The sequence below is a fragment of the Schistocerca americana genome, chromosome 8, assembly GCF_021461395.2.
Source record: "Schistocerca americana isolate TAMUIC-IGC-003095 chromosome 8, iqSchAmer2.1, whole genome shotgun sequence".
In the NCBI taxonomy this organism is placed as follows: domain Eukaryota; kingdom Metazoa; phylum Arthropoda; class Insecta; order Orthoptera; family Acrididae; genus Schistocerca; species Schistocerca americana.
Window position 1 is genome coordinate 115,136,370 of NC_060126.1, and position 17,728 is coordinate 115,154,097.

Genomic DNA, 17,728 nt, shown 5'->3' on the forward strand with positions numbered 1-17,728 from the left:
CGGTAAAGCCTAAACTAAAATGTTCGCATTTAAAGTTACAACTAACAGCACTCGAAAACAATAAGAAACTCAATCTTAACGATGAATATCAATAATAGACACGATAAAACAATAGAAGTAGGAAATAACGTACAAGGGATAAAAGAAATCTGTGCATTATCTCTGCATGGTGCAAATAAGAAGACGTGGCATTTAAATGCCAGATCACACAGAGCGTCAAGAAAACCATAAAAGCTCACGAAAAATTGTCGTATTTACATTAGACAAAAACTGTTTTCCGCAGCAAATAGTGGGAAATTCAAACAAGCCAAAATCTAAAAGTAGATTTTTGAGCCCCTTTGCCTTCCGTCTCCCCTTAGATTCATCCGTGCGTGCGCACTGGAGTGGCTAATTTTTTGTCCGGTCAACTTGTATCATCTATCTGAGGCTGTAGAAATGTTGCGTAGTTAACCTGGAATACCTGTTTACAGGATCTACAAATATGGTTTTGCGAGGGCAACATTCCTTTATAAAAGCTAGACATGTTCGTCATTAGAGAGTGTCTGCGATCTTTATTTGTGCAACAATGTCCAGTTTCAGCCTGCCGATCGGTTTTCTTTATTTTCGTGTAACCGGTTTCGGGCCAGCTGCACCTCTTCAGATAGACAAAAATCAAATGTTATACAAATCATCAAAAACTATGTTTACAAATTTTCAGGGATTTACGAAATTAGTTACAATACAAAGCACCATTTGTTACTGTTACAGAGTAATATGTCGATACATACCTGCAAGTTCACTGTCAGAACTAAACCTATACTAGCCTGCTAAGATCTTATATTGCGATCTTTATGAAATTTTATTCGTGCAACGCTTGTAGCGCTGAAAGGACACTACTAGCTAAAGAAAATGGATTGTGATACAGAAATATTCCTAGTATTTAAAATATAATGACGAATGTATTTTAAATTAATTTACAAATACCTTTAAACGAATATTAACTGAATTTTCCGTCGGTGCTTGGGAAAACATGAAAATAAAAGTAATTTTCTGCAAACTAATGTTTATTTCATCACGAACCTGCCCATGGTTTCTTAAGCCATTTTCAGGTGACAGCTGAATGTCTCAAAAACAGATAAACATGACGTTCGACTTCGAGATATTTATTTGCACGGAAGATACAAAAATGACATACAGCGTTTACATAGAAACATATCACTTTTTTGTCAGATAGAAAGAAAAGGGGGAAGGGAAACAAAGTTGCTATGTGGAGATGCATTTAACAACTGATGGGAAATGACATGAATTTACAGTGTGAAGCTGGAATTTGTAACGAAAACTTAGTTTAACAAAGCAGAAAAAGGAAACTGAGTGTGATAATTTAATACTAATTTGGCATTCTGTGATTGTTGATTTCCGGAAATTTTCAGTAGTGTTATCTTTCTGTTTTTCTTAACATAATATACTTCACATTCTACATTATATGAATCGTATTCTGTTAAAAGATGATCAGCAATGGCTGAACGCATCTTTATGAATCTATTGCTTATCTCATATTCAGGTAGCCTAAGTGCCATAGCTCTGCCTAACTGACTAATATATACTTTGTCACATGAGGTTTTACACACCACTCTGTGCACAGGGTTCCACTTTGTCTTAAGTCTTGAATAAAAATTTTAATGTGTTATTGGCATTATAAAATGCAGGTCTGTAGTTCCGAGACCTTAACTTTATCTCAAGTTACGACGTAAAGTTGTCACCTGTAGAAGGCCTAAGAAGCCGAAAGCCAATTGTTGACTAAATAAATACACTACTGGCCATTAAAATTGCTGCACCAAGAAGAAATGCAGATGATAAACGAGTATTCATTGGACAAATACATTATACTAGAACTGAAATGTGATTACATTTTCACGCAATTTGGGTGCATAGATCCTGAGAAATCAGTACCCAGAACAAACACCTCTGCCCGTGATAACGGCCTTGATACGCCTGGGCTCTGAATCAAACAGAGCTTGGATGGCGTGTACAGGTACAGCTGCCCATGTAGCTTCAACACGATACCACAGTTCATCAAGAGTAGTGACTGGCGTATTGTGACGAGCAAGTTGCTCGGCTACCATTCACCAGACGTTTTCAATTGGTGAGAGATCTGAAGAATGTGCTGGCCAGGGGAGCACTCGAACATTTTCTGTATCCAGAAAGGCCCGTACATGACCTGCAACATGCGGTCGTGCATTATCCTGCTGAAATGTAGAGTTTCGCAGGCATCGAATGAGGGGTAGAGCCACAGATAGTGTTGCTGTTGTTGTGGTCTTCAGTCCTGAGACTGGTTTGATGTAGCTCTCCATGCTACTCTATCCTGTGCAAGCTACTTAATCTCCCAGTACCTATTGCAACCTACATCCTTTCGAATCTGCTTAGTGTGTTCGTCTCTTGGTCTCCCTCTACGATTGTTACCCTCCACACTGCCCTCCAATACTAAACTGGTGATCCCTTGATGCCTACCAACCGATCCCTTCTTCTAGTCAAGTCGTGCCACAAAATTCTCTTCTCCCCAATCCTATTCAACACTTCCTCATTAGTTATGTGATCTACCCATCTAATCTTCAGCATTCTTCTGTAGCACCACATTTCGAATGATTCTATTCTCTTCTTGTTCAAAATACACTCCTGGAAATGGAAAAAAGAACACATTGACACCGGTGTGTCAGACCCACCATACTTGCTCCGGACACTGCGAGAGGGCTGTACAAGCAATGATCACACGCACGGCACAGTGGACACACCTGGAACCGCGGTGTTGGCCGTCGAATGGCGCTAGCTGCGCAGCATTTGTGCACCGCCGCCGTCAGTGTCAGCCAGTTTGCCGTGGCATACGGAGCTCCATCGCAGTCTTTAACACTGGTAGCATGCCGCGACAGCGTGGACGTGAACCGTATGTGCAGTTGACGGACTTTGAGCGAGGGCGTATAGTGGGCATGCGGGAGGCCGGGTGGACGTACCGCCGAATTGCTCAACACGTGGGGCGTGAGGTCTCCACAGTACATCGATGTTGTCGCCAGTGGTCGGCGGAAGGTGCACGTGCCCGTCGACCTGGGACCGGACCGCAGCGACGCACGGATGCACGCCAAGACCGTAGGATCCTACGCAGTGCCGTAGGGGACCGCACCGCCACTTCCCAGCAAATTAGGGACACTGTTGCTCCTGGGGTATCGGCGAGGACCATTCGCAACCGTCTCCATGAAGCTGGGCTACGGTCCCGCACACCGTTAGGCCGTCTTCCGCTCACGCCCCAACATCGTGCAGCCCGCCTCCAGTGGTGTCGCGACAGGCGTGAATGGAGGGACGAATGGAGACGTGTCGTCTTCAGCGATGAGAGTCGCTTCTGCCTTGGTGCCAATGATGGTCGTATGCGTGTTTGGCGCCGTGCAGGTGAGCGCCACAATCAGGACTGCATACGACCGAGGCACACAGGGCCAACACCCGGCATCATGGTGTGGGGAGCGATCTCCTACACTGGCCGTACACCACTGGTGATCGTCGAGGGGACACTGAATAGTGCACGGTACATCCAAACCGTCATCGAACCCATCGTTCTACCATTCCTAGACCGGCAAGGGAACTTGCTGTTCCAACAGGACAATGCACGTCCGCATGTATCCCGTGCCACCCAACGTGCTCTAGAAGGTGTAAGTCAACTACCCTGGCCAGCAAGATCTCCGGATCTGTCCCCCATTGAGCATATTTGGGACTGGATGAAGCGTCGTCTCACGCGGTCTGCACGTCCAGCACGAACGCTGGTCCAACTGAGGCGCCAGGTGGAAATGGCATGGCAAGCCGTTCCACAGGACTGCATTCAGCATCTCTACGATCGTCTCCATGGGAGAATAGCAGCCTGCATTGCTGCGAAAGGTGGATATACACTGTACTAGTGCCGACATTGTGCATGCTCTGTTGCCTGTGTCTATGTGCCTGTGGTTCTGTCAGTGTGATCATGTGATGTATCTGACCCCAGGAATGTGTCAATAAAGTTTCCCCTTCCTGGGACAATGAATTCACGGTGTTCTTATTTCAATTTCCAAGAGTGTATTTATCGTCCATGTTTCACTTCCATACATGGCTACACTCCATACAAATACTTTCAGAAACGACTTCTTGACACTTAATCTACACTCGATGTTAACAAATTTCTCTTCTTCAGAAATGCTTTCCTTGCCATTGCCAGTCTTTGTTTTACATCCTCTCTACTTCGACCATCATCAGTTATTTTGCTCCCCAAATAGCAAAACTCCTTTACTACTTTAAGTGTCTCATTTCCTAATCTAATTCCCTTAGCATCACCCGACTTAATTCGACCACATTCCATTATCCTCGTTTTGCTTTTGTTGATGTTCATCTTATATCCTCCTTTCAAGACACTGTCCATTCCGTTCAACTGCTCTTCCAAGTTCTTTGCTGTCTCTGACAGAATTACAATGTCATCGGCGAACCTCAAAGTTTTTATTTCTTCTCCATGGATTTTAGTACCTACTCCGAATTTTTCTTTTGTTCACTTCACTGCTTGTTCAATATACAGATTGAATAACATCGGGGAGAGGCTACAACCCTGTCTCACTCCCTTCCCAACCACTGCTTCCCTTTGATGTCCCTGGACTCTTATAACTGCCATCTGGTTTCTGTACAAATTGTAAATAGCTTTTCGCTCCCTGTATTTTACCCCTGCCACCTTCAGAATTCGAAAGAGAGTATTCCAGTCAACATTGTCAAAAGCTTTCTCTAAGTCTACAAATACTAGAAACGTAGGTTTACCTTTCCTTAATCTAGCTTCTAAGATAAGTCGTAGGGTCAGTATTGCCTCACGTGTTCCGATATTTCTATGGAATCCAAACTGATCTTCCCCGAGGTCGGCTTCTACTAGTTTTTCCATTCGTCTGTAAAGAATTCGCGTTAGTATTTTGCAGCCGTGACTTATTAAACTGATAGTTCGGTAACTGAAATTGAAGAAATGTATGATGACGGGTAGTAACACATCTGAAATGTAACGTCCACTGTTCAAAGTGCCGTCCACGCGAGCAAGAGGTGACCGAGACGTGTAACCAATTTCACCCCATACCATCACGACGGGTGATAAGCCGGTATGGAGATGACGAATGCACGCTTCCATTGTGCGTTCACCGCGATGTCGCCAAACACGGAAGAGACCATCATGATGCTGTAAACAGAACCTAGATTCATCCGAAAAAATGACGTTTTGCCATTCGTGCACCCAGGTTCGTCGTTGAGTACACCATCGCAGGCGCTCCTGTCTGTGATGGAGCAACAAGGGTAACTGAAGCCATGGTCTCCGAGCTGATAGTCCATGCTGCTGCAAACTGTTCGTGCAGATGGTTGCTGTCTTGCAAACGTCCCCGTGTGTTGACTCAGGGATCGAGACGTGGCTGCACGATCCGTTACAGCCATGCGGATAAGATGCCTGTCATCTCGACTGCTAGTGATACGAGGCCGTTGGGATCCATCACGGCGTTCCGTATTACCCTCCTGAACCCATCGATACCATATTCTGCTAATAGTCAATGGATCTCGACCAACGCGAGCAGCAATGTCGCGATACGTTAAACCGCAATCGCGATAGGCTACAATCCGACCTTTATCAAAATCGGAAACGTGATGGTACGCATTTCTCCTTCTCCACGTGGCATAACAACAACGTTTCACCAGGCAACGCCGGTCAACTGTGTATGAGAAATCGGTTGGATACTTTCGTCAGGTCAGCACGTTGTAGGTGTCGCCACCGGCACCAACCTTGTGTGACTGCTCTGAAAAGCTATTCATTTGCATGTCACAGCATCTTCTTCCTGTTTGTTAAATTTCGCGTCTGTAGCGCGTAATCTTCGTGGTGTAGCAATTTTAATGGCCAGTAGTGTATAATTTTACAAACATTAGGAAGTGTTCCCCTTTTCAATATTATTTTCAAAGAACTTTAAAATAACTTTTAAGAAACACTTTCAAAACTTTCTTAAAATGTATCGCCTCTTCTTTCCATCTGATGCTCGCAGAGGGAGGTTCCCCTGCGCCACGTCGTGTGCATTTCAAATATGGTTGAAATGGCTCTGAGCATTATGGGACTTAATATCTGAGGTCATCAGTCCCCTGAACTTAGAACTACTTAAACCTAACTAACCTAAGGACATCACACACATCCATGCCCGAGGCAGGATTCGAACCTGCGACCGTAGCAGTCGCGGGGTTCCGGACTGAAGCGTCTAGAACCGCACGGCCACAGCGGGCGGTCGTGTGCATTTCACCGCCGCTAGTACGCTGAAGGACGCAGCTGGTGCTTGAAACAGCGTTCTAGTCCATTCTTTAAAAATTTCGTATTAAAACATACCCATAAAATCACTTTGTTCATTAAATAGGTTTTCTGGGGTTTTGTCAGGTAGGCATAAATTTAAAATTCCTGCAGCACATTCAGCATTCAGATAAAAACTTTTCGGAGCTCTGTGTAGCACCTCATACCATCTAATGTTTCATTTGTGTTTTCGACCACTAGTGTCAATAATTAGCTCAATTCCATACCTCTTCCTAAAGTGACCCCTAGGTACTTAATCGATATGACAAACTCCGGAGGCGTCGGTCTAGCACTCTACCCACTAGACCACCATGAACTTGTAATCACGTTGAAGCATTATATTTCACAAGACGGGTGATGATCTGAATAGGTTCACTAAATAGAAACGTACTAAAAGACAGTCTAAATGTAGGACATACACGCGTCAATTTTCTAAAAGTTTGAAGGAAGATCGAGCTTTAGCGTTTCGTCGATTACAAAGGCATTAGAGACAGAGCATCAGCTCGGATCGGAGAAAGAACATCGTGTCCTCGATGGGCTCTCCCGACATCTGCCTATAAAGATTTAGAGAAACCTTGAAAATCGAAATCTCCATGTCCGGACGGGGATTTGTACCACTATCCTCCAGAAAGCAAGTCCGTTGTCTTATCACTGCACTACCTCACATTGTAGAGTGAGTATCTTCTGTTCCACTGACGGCCCACATCTTGTTTAACACAGTAGCCTAGTGTACTCTTGCTGCATTGGTTAGGTGACTGCAGATGCAAGAATTGCGCGAATTGTAGTAGATTACTCCCCTTAAAATACAGCTGTAATAGTGTAGGTTGGGTGTGGGCCAGAGGTGTACTGGTGGAGGCGGAGGGTTGGTACAAGAGCTATAGGCAGCCAGTTGTGACAAACAGTTTATTCTAACAAGGAACCCCTTTAGTGCGGTGTCGCAAAAGGCCAATAATGATGTCTACGGTATTAGATGCCCCACATGTTGTCTATCACGCAACCATTGGCTGCTAACGGCAGTAGGGGACGGGACTAGAGGTATCAAAAAGTGAGTGCAGTGTGAAGGTATGGAGCGTAGTTCAACTGCGTGGTCGACGAGTACAATACTGGTACAGCGCTAGTTGTGTTTATACAAAGCAGAGCACAGCAACAGCTGCCAAAGTTGACGTTTAATCAAAAAGAAACCTAAGGGAGTTCACACAGTACGGAAGAAGCGCGTGATAAAGTATTAGCGTTTCTACAAGATTATTCAGTGGAATCTGTGGCGGCGTATACGCTCGACTATGCGGACAACGTACATGAGGAGTACAATGATGACAGTTCTTGCTTAACACGTGAAAGCGATTTTGTAACAGGTGTCGAGCCGTGCAGTTCTTCATCCATCTCGAATAGTGAGCAACAAATTTCGTCTCCAGTGTAACCTAATGAAGGAAAGTCTTGGTCCAAGGAATGGATACTAAACATAATTACGTACATGGAAGATCGCCTGCAGCACAGTAAAAAAAAAAAGTCATGAACAGTTTTCGAATAAGTCCGCAGCAATGTGGCCACGTAGTGCATGAGAAAAGCAACGGATACTCAAGGGAGGACAAGGTGCACTTGTCACAAAAACTGGTGTTTGTGCGTTTCAGGGATGCTCGATATAATTTATAGGACGTGCATGATAGTGACCTATTATGTTATGCACATCAAATTGAGTGCGACATAGATTACAGTGATTTCAAGGGAAGCGGTGGATGGTTGCATAATTTGGAGCAGTGCTACAGAGTTGCAAGACGACAAAACTTCAAACAAACCGTTAGTTTGACGATGCACAGCAAACTACGGAATTGGTCCAAAACTTTGTAGATGAGATAAACAAACTTATCCCATAGCTTAGTAAGGAATTTTTTCATCTCCGACCAATCTGGATTTGAAGAGGAAATGCGTATGAGAGGAACCCTGGAAATCAGGGGTAAAATCAGAGGTACCAAGAGAGTTGTATCTAGATCAACTAACAACAATGCATTAATGCATTCGTGTGCAATTATGCCGACTGTCAGTGTGGATGGTAAATTGGCTGGGAAGTTTTTTATTGTAATGCGAGAGGTTGGAGGTGCTGTACCCCCTACGATTCTTTCCCGCGTGCGTGATCTTGGAAGGGTAGTAGGGAACGTTTACGTCACAGCAATCAAGAGTGGGAAAATGGACGTAAGAGAGCTACAACTGCTTTTGGCCAATAGCTGGTCAAAATAACTTGCTTTTCCTCGATTCCTGATCTGCTTATAAAAATCATACATTTTAGAAGAAACATGACGTGGCCTAATAACCCAGAAGATTTTCAGTGACAACGGCCACGAAAGCCTGCAGACTTACATAAAACGCTTGTATGGGCAAGAGGTTTATACCACCATCAGAAGACTGGAGAACTTTCGCAGAAGAAGAGGTAAATTACTATGCGATTTGGCCTTTCTATCCCGGTGCCGTGATAAGGATGTTATTCCCACATACGCCAGAATTAGCCACCATGTGCAGACAGTAAAAACCAGGACAATCTACCAAAGGGCCAGCGAAGCACTTCTTCGTGAAAGACTCCAGCAAATACGTAGAGACTTAATTTATGTTAGCTCCGTTTTAATTGATGTGCATTTCTCACTGGCGGCAACTCTCTCGCCCCAGGACTGGGATAAAGTGGACAGAATAACGTTTGATCTTTCAACAAGGATTTCGGTTTTCACTGCTGTGAAACAAAAAGAAAAGTTCGAGAAGCTAATGGTTAGAGTTAAGAAGGAAGTCGCTACTGTGGATCCGAAGCGAGTAGTGGTGAATCTCCCGTCCGAAGTACTCGATGAAGCAGCTGTTTCAGTTCTGGGCAAAGGTCTGAATTTCGCAACTACACCGAAGAGAATACCTGTTGAAGAAATCGTAAGTGCTGTCGAAGCATCCTTGTTTCGTCTTCCGAAGGTGCAGGCCGAAAAGTAAGACGTATCGAGAGTTCTACGGGAATCGAAACCTCCGAAAAGCAACATATCGGCGCAGGAAAGGAAATCTCTTGTTGAACTCATGAGAAACGAAAGCATCGTCGTAAGAAAATCGGGTAGGGGGAATGGTACTGTTGTTTTGGACGCTGTAGATTATCACAGGAAGATGGAACATCTACTAGCTGATCCTGTGTATCGCAAGTTAAAAAGCGATCCGACGAACAGAATCGTTCGGAAAGGGAAAAACCTGATATCAGACTCCAGACTGGACAGCTCTATTACAAAAAATCTAACACCTCGAATACCTGTCTCACCCAGAATGTACGGACTGCCGGAAATACATAAAGAATCGGTTCCTTTGAGGCCTATAGTCAGTGGGATTAACTCGCCGACTTATTTTGTAGCACGTCATTTATCTGGAAAACTGAGACATCTCGTTGGTAAAACAAATACTTTTATAAAAGATTCGAAACATTTTTTAGAAATCGTACGCACACTGAGGATATCTGCGGATGACATTCTTGTTAGCTTCGATGTGACATCGTTATTTACTAACGTCCCAGTGTCAGATACAATGGAGATCATAAGAGAGAATGTTGCTCTAGATGTTTGTGAATTAACTGAATTATGTCTTCGCTCGAGCTATTTTAAGTACAATGGTGAATTCTATGAACAGGCTGACGGCCTTGCTATGGGTTCACCCATTTCGCCAGTTGCAGCTGACGTTTTTATGGAACATTTTGAGCAACAGGCGTTAAGTAGTGCTCCTTTGAAGCCTTCTTGCTACGTGGACGATACATTTGTTATATGGCCACACGGCGAAGAGGCACTTCATTCGTTCAAATGGAATTCACCGCAAAATAAATTTCACCTTGGAGGTTGAGAGTGAGTTCGGTCTCCCGTTCCTAGATGTGTTGGTATACAGAAGATCTGATAACACTCTAGGTCAGAGAGTGTACAGAAAGCCAACTAACACAAACAGGTATTTAGATGTCACTTCGCACCACCACCCAGCCCAGAAGCAAGCAGTACTCAACACTCTGTTTTCACGTGCCTTCCGCATCAGCGATAACGACAACTTTGAATCAGAGTTGAATTTTTTAAAGAGGACATTGAAGGCCAATAGGTATGATAATTATTCAATCGACAGGGCCTTTAGGCGGAATATTTATACCGCTAATAAGAATGACGATGAACCGCCTTCTCACTCCGTCAGGTTCCCGTTCGTTTCTTGGGTCACTGACCGCATAAGTAGAATTTTAAAGAAAAATTGTACTCAGACATCTTTCTTTAGTCAGAACAAAATAAAAGACTTTTTCCGACGGAAAACGGATGCACCTGATTATCTACACAATGCAGACGTCTATCAAGTGTCATGTGGCTGCGGCAAAGTGTATATAGGCGAAACGGGAAGAACTGTTAAAGAACGCATTAAGGAACACGCACGACACATGCTGCTAAATCAAAGTGCAAAATCGGCAGTAGCGGAGCTCTGACATCGATTTTAATAACGTACGTGTACTGGCTAAAGAAACAAACATTTATAGAAGAAAGGTCCGAGAAGCGGTTGAAATTTCTAAGAATGCATCTAATTTAAATAGAGAGGACGGCTATATTGTTCCGGCATCGTGGCTTCCCCGCCATCAAGGAAGTAAATACGCGGCCGCGGAGTGTGGGCGGCATAAACAGCGCGCTGCAAGTCACCTCGGCGGACAATAATATTTTGGGTAAACATTCCCCCTCTCTTGCTCTGTCCGTTTCGAATCTAGCCACTGATGACGACCAGCCAATAGCGATAGCAGGCATTTCAACCAATAACCCTTCGCCAGCATAAGTGTGGAACAGTGCCTTTCTATCCAATGACAACGACCGCCAATGGTATCCACAGGAGATGAGCTACCAACGCCCTTTCTTCTGTATTAGCCTATGACCATGGCCCAGCAATGGTAGCCACATGTATTTTAACCGATACTATCACTTCTCCAGCACGAACGCCAGAAAATTCCCCCTTTGTAAGTGGACGCGACTCTCGTCTCTGACAGTGTTCTGGCAGTAGTGGACACCAAAAGATCCTGAGGAAGATCACAGCAGAGGGGTCGAAACGTCGAACATTTTAGAAGAAACATAACGCAGCCTAATAACCCAGAAGACTTTAACTTCTGTAAGCCTCCTGAATAGCTTGTGACATTGAAATTCATACCACCTGCAACCACTGGACTAATTCATCCTCTAGACGTTTGCTTTTTCCGTGCCTATAAACCGTATTATCGCACTGTCTGCAGCTAGTTTCACGATAAGCTTCACTGCAGACTATTTGAATTCAGTCACATTCCATCAGCTCTCATCACCTCTTTACATCAATATGATTTATATGAACTTTTTCAGAGTGGATATATGGCTGAACGTCAGGTACGGTTTGTAACTTCCAAGGAGTTCGCCTCCGATCTTAATAGCGCGAACCTACGTGAACTCTGTGGCGCGCCGTTTTTCATTCGGTGTTCGTGGTGCGAGTTAATGGTTTGTTTTGAACATTTCTTGGATGTCAACAATGTCCATTTTGTGAAGTGTAATACATACATCTCTCTGAAGGATTATGTCTGCAACTGCCAGACGCTCATTTTCTGGCGCCCTCTTGAAGCACACATGGTGACTCATTAGCAGCTACACTACTGGCCATTAAAATTGCTACACCACGAAGATGGCGTGCTACAGACGCGAAATTTAACCGACAGGAAGTATATGCAATGATATGCAAATGATTAGCTTCTCAGAGCATTCACAGAAGGTTGGTGCCGGTGGCAACACCTACAACGTGTTGACATGAGGAAAGTTCCCAACCGATTTCTCTTACACAACCAGCAGTTGACCGGCGTTGCCTGGTGAAAAGTTGTTGTGATGCCTCGTGTAAGGAGGAGAAATGTGTACTATCACGTTCCGACTTTGATAAAGGTCGGATTGTAGCCTATCGCGATTACGGTTTATCGTATCGCGACATTGCGTTGGTCGATATCCAATGACTGTTAGAAGAATATGGAATTGGTGGGTTCAGGAAGGAAATACGGATCGCCGTGCTGGATCCCAACGGCCTCGTATCACTAGCAGTTGAGATGACAGGCATCTTATCCGCATTGCTGTAACGGATCGTGCAGCCACGTCTCGATCCCTGAGTCAACAGATGGGGACGTTTGCAAGACAACAACCATCTGCACGAACAGTTCGACGACGTTTGCAGCAGCATGGACTATCAGCTCAGAGACCATGGCTACGGTTACTCTTGACGCTACATCACAGGCAGGAGCGCCTGCGACGGCGTACTCAACGACAAACCTGGGTGCACGAATGGCAAAACGTCATTTTTTTCAGATGAATCCAGGTACTGTTTACAGCATCATGATGGTCGCATCCGTGTTTAGCGACATCGCGGTGACGCACATTGGAAGCGTGTATTCGTCATCGCCATACTGGCGTATCACCCGGCGCCATGGTACGGGGTGCCATTGGTTACACGTCTCGGTCACCTCTTCTTCGCAATGACGGCACTTTGAACAGTGGACGTTACACTTCAGGTGTGTTGCGATCCGTGGCTCTATCCTTCATTCGATCCCTGAGAAACCCTACATTTCAGCAGGATAATGCACGACCGCATGTTGCAGGTCCAGTACGGGTCTTTCTGGATACAGAAAATGTTCGAGTGCTCCCCTGGCCAGCACATTCTTCAGATCTCTCACCAATTGAAAACGTCTGGTGAATGGTAGCCGAGCAACTGGCTCATCACAATACGCCAGTCACTACTCTTGATGAACTGTGGTATCGTGTGGAAGCTGCATGGGCAGCTGTACCTGTACACGCCATCCAAGATCTGTTTGATTCAGAGCCCAGGCGTATCAAGGCAGTTATCACGGGCAGAGGTGGTTGTTCTGGGTACTGATTTCTCAGGATCTATGCACCCAAATTGCGTGAAGATGTAATCACATCTCAGTTCTAGTATAATATATTTGTCCAATGAATACCCGTTTGTCATCTGCATTTCTTCTTGGTGTAGCAGTTTTAATGGCCAGTAGTGTAATATTTTTTCCTGTCACAATTCTTAATACAACACTTTCAGAAGAGTCATACTATGAACTTGCAATCTTGCTCTCAAGGGATTCTATGTAAGATGGACAATCGTAGCTGGTGTGTCCACAGGAAAGGAAGGTTGGCAACCCAGGTCTGTGCGGCTGGTCCCGGCGGAGGTTGGAGTCCTCCCTCAGTCATGGGTGTGTGTGTTTGTCCTTAGGATAATTTAGATTAAGTAGTGTGTAATCTTAGGGACTGATGACCTTAGCAGTTAAGTCCCATAAAATTTCACACACATTTGAAGATTTCATTTTGCAACCCAGGTCTGGACAGCAGCCGAGGAGGCGCCAGTGGCTGCGCTTCAGTCAATACGGCGTGGCGGCGACCTCGCTCGCGTGGCGTCGTTTGGCCGCGTGCAGTGTCAGGAGGCACGCCTCTGCTCTCGGAACTGCGGAGGGGACAGGCCGGCTCGCGGCCCGAAGCGGTGGACGCCGGTGGTCCAGTGTCGCACCCGGGACCGGTGACTCGGAGGCGGCGGCAGAAGCTGACGGCGTCCGGTGGCTCAGAACCGAAAGAACGCCAGTTCTACCCCGGGGCACCCAGGTTGCGCCTGAACGCTGTAGGAGGTCCCGAGCACACGGCGGGCGGGCGTTGACGGCCTCTCGTGTAAGCAAACACACAGCGGGCGCGATTCAAAGCCCGGCTGTGACGTCTTGTCCAACCCGGCAGGGCCCCAGCGCCAGGGTCGTGATGACGGAGTTGCCGGCATGGCGTCAAGCGCTGAGCTAGCGGGTGCTGATGACCGTTCTGATTTCGGCATCGAGACCCGCCTTGAGCTGTTTTTATATCCTGAGCATTAAATTTTTTTCTCACCAATGAAACTAGCTATGTTATTAGGCAATGAGCGGCTTCTCAACGAAAGTGCTGCTGTAGCAAGAATTCTGTTCATCAACACCAACGTGATTAGTCTGCAGTGCACAATTAAGTGCCTGGCAGAGGCGTCATCGAACCACCCTTAAGCTACTTCTCTATCGCTCCACTCGCGCGCGGCAAAAACGAACACTTACATCTTTTCGTACGAGCTCTGATTTCTTCAATTTTATTACAATGATCATTTCTCCCTATGCAGGTGGGCGGCAACGAGATATTTTCACACTCTGAGAAGAATGTTGTTGATTGAAAGTTCATGAAAAGCTTTTGTCGCAGCGGAAAATGCCTTTGTTTTAATGATTGCCACCCCCCCCCCCCCCCCCAAACCACGATTTGTGTAAGATATCCGTGGCAGTCTCCCCTGTTTCGCGACAGTACAAAACGAGCTGCTCATCTTTAAACGTTTCCGGTGTCCTCCGTCAATCCTATATGATACAGATCCCACACCGCACAGCAATACTCCATTTGTGATCCGAAGCCGGCTTGCTCCAGGTGCGGCGCGTAAGATGACATAAGAAAAAAATTGATAAGATACCGGAATTTGCATTCCCTGCACCAAGAGGGATAAGAAGTCATGTAACGCCACCGGTAGGAACTGTCCGACCTGCTGGATGCTAGAACAGAGACTAATATCTAGGATCGATTATGGCTGAGGCTGTAACAGGGCACAGGATGCCTAAGAGAAAGTCCCCATGCAAAAGGGGAAGGGATGCGGAAAGGGCTTGAAGGTTTAAGCAGTTTCTGAGAATGGTTGCAGAATGCCGAACACGGAGGTTGCAAATGGTGGACGCTTGCGTCCAGACTGACCCTCACGAACGTGAGGCCGCTCCCTCATCTTATTGCCAGGGTTACAGGTTGCCAGGAGATTGGGCACGGTAAGAAGGGCAGCCTGTAGTGGTGGGCCGACCGATGGTTGTGCACAGGAAAATTGTACCAGAACAACAGTTACAGGTCAACGCCGTGTGTAGTAAGAGTGCTGACCTGACAACACCAGGTCGATCTGCTATCAGAAGATTATAAATCGATCCTGTTAGAGTTTACCCTAATCTGGAATACTCCATGCAGCTATCCCGCCTGGAGAAGTCGGCTGTCCTGAACACGGCTCTGAGCATTTGGTGCGCGTCAGACATAAGTATGGGTGTAATATAACCTTCTTGGCCTTGGAGACTGTAAATAGAATACAATTGAAGACATTGAATCCTCCCTCTGACTTCGGTGCGTGACTGCGTGACTTGGTGAAGAAGGATTTGAAAGACGAAACGAACCATTCGATCTTGACGAAATATATAATCAATCAGTCCTGTCCGATGAGAGAATTGCTTTCGACTGGAGAAAAAACTTCCCAGAATCACACGTACATACGTAGTTTCATTACAACAGAAACACAGCTGAATGCACACAACAGCAGGTTGCTCATGCAGGAGCTTCAGAGGGTGGTTGAGGAGATGAGCCTTTATGTGCTCTGTCTACAAGAGCCATAGTCTCTTGCTGGAAAAATATCATTTGCCGCCATCAACTGGCAAGTAATGAGCTTTGGTGGTGAGCCAAAAGCCTCCATTCTGGTAATAAACAAGGCTCTGAGAGTCACAGTTTTACCACACCTATCGGATGAATACCGCAACGTCGTGCTCCAATCGCCCGTAGGGGTAACATATCTCATTGACATGGACTTCCAGTGCAGAAGAGAGATAGAAGTGCATGTTGACCAACTTGTACAGGTAACCAGGCGTTGAGGGGGCGCAACATTGTAGTGATGCTGAACAAAAACACCAAATCCCCCCTCTGGCACAGCAGCACTCGGGATGAGAGAGGTGGAAAGATGGAAGAAACCATCATGGCCCTGCAGTTCCTAATTCCCAATCGGCCAGGAATCCCCCCCACCCCCCTCACTTATAGTGGCGGATGGGGTGAAGGTACTAATGTTGACATCACGCTGATGTCACAGAACATAGCGGGCAACATCAAAAATTGGACTGTAAGGTACAGGATCACTACAAGCGATCATGATCTAATCGCCTTTGGACTTTGTGATAATGAGTGCCACTGGGACATAAAGTGGGAAGTGCAGCTAAACTACGACAGACCAGATTGGGAACGCCTGGCAAGAGAGTTTGACGTCCTGGGATGGCCGGAAGGTGATGAAGACGTCGATAGACGCACCGAGGAACTGGTGAGTGTACTTACTGGGGCAGTACGGCCGGCTATACCAACCTGGAGAAGAGCCATTGTGACCTATCCATCGCCATGGTCTGCTGAACTAGGGCAGATGCGTCAGTTTGTCAGGAGGGCGAGGATGTTCTATCAGCGAATTGTCATCTGGGAAGAAAAACAGTGATGGCTATACATACACCAGGAAGCTAAGCAGTAATTTCAAAAAGAGCTGAGGACAGTAAGGCTCCTAAGTTGGGAGCCAATTGGCTATCGATCGCTGGGGCGTCTCTTACAAGGTTGTAACGGAAAAAAATACGGTCACTCATGGTGCTTTCCACTGTCATGACTTGGTAATTCTCGTCGTAATCTGGCGGCCACATCATCTAACAGGGGCACTCATTGACCTCGTGTTCTGGACTACGCCCAAATATCGGGCTTCCCATCGCCAAAGAACTGGTGAGCCCTCTCTTCTGAATGTTGGATTTCTGGCTAGCTGACCCTTTAATAACAAAATGTTTATTAATAAAAAGTTTAATAACAAAATTTTCATTTTGGTTCTTTGACAACATTCCATCAACACGGACATTGCCCTCCCTACTTTGGGTTCAAGGCCTTCACGACTACGGCTGCCAACCAACAGGAGGAGATCGTCTGCATAGGCCAGCACCTCTCGCACATCTGTACATCTGCACATCTTCCCACTGCCATATTTATGTCTCAAGAGTGGCCCCAGGACAGAGCCCTGTGCGCATCCCTTTGCAATCCTTTTACCCACTCTCCCACTAGGGAACGATAGTGAGACCTCCCTTCCCATACAATCGCTCCTAACACAGCCATATAGCGTCCCTGGACACACTTTATCCCGAAAGCAGGAGAGGAGCGAAGCCCACCACAGGTTGTCAAAAGCGCACTTACGTCCATCATGATGCCAACTATGAACTTGTGTGGGGATGACACACAGACCTCGGCCGCCAGGGCGACTGCGTCAGACGCCGATCGCCCTGATCAGACCAGGATACTTTTAGAATTATTGACAGTCTCGTCAGCAAGGTATCATCAAAGGTCTTGCGAGATTATCGAAGGGAAAACCTGTGATTAACAGCAGTTAGCGAAAGACTCCACGTACATATCCCACTCCGCCGGGGCGCGGACTGGACGATTGCCGTGACGTCCGGGATCCGCCGCGTCTAGGAGTGGGGATAAGGAGCGTAACCAAGCCGGATACGAGACCGCACACCAATTATGACTTTCAGAATTAGATAAGTACAAGTATTAAAGTAGAAAATAGTTTTCTGCTACATTA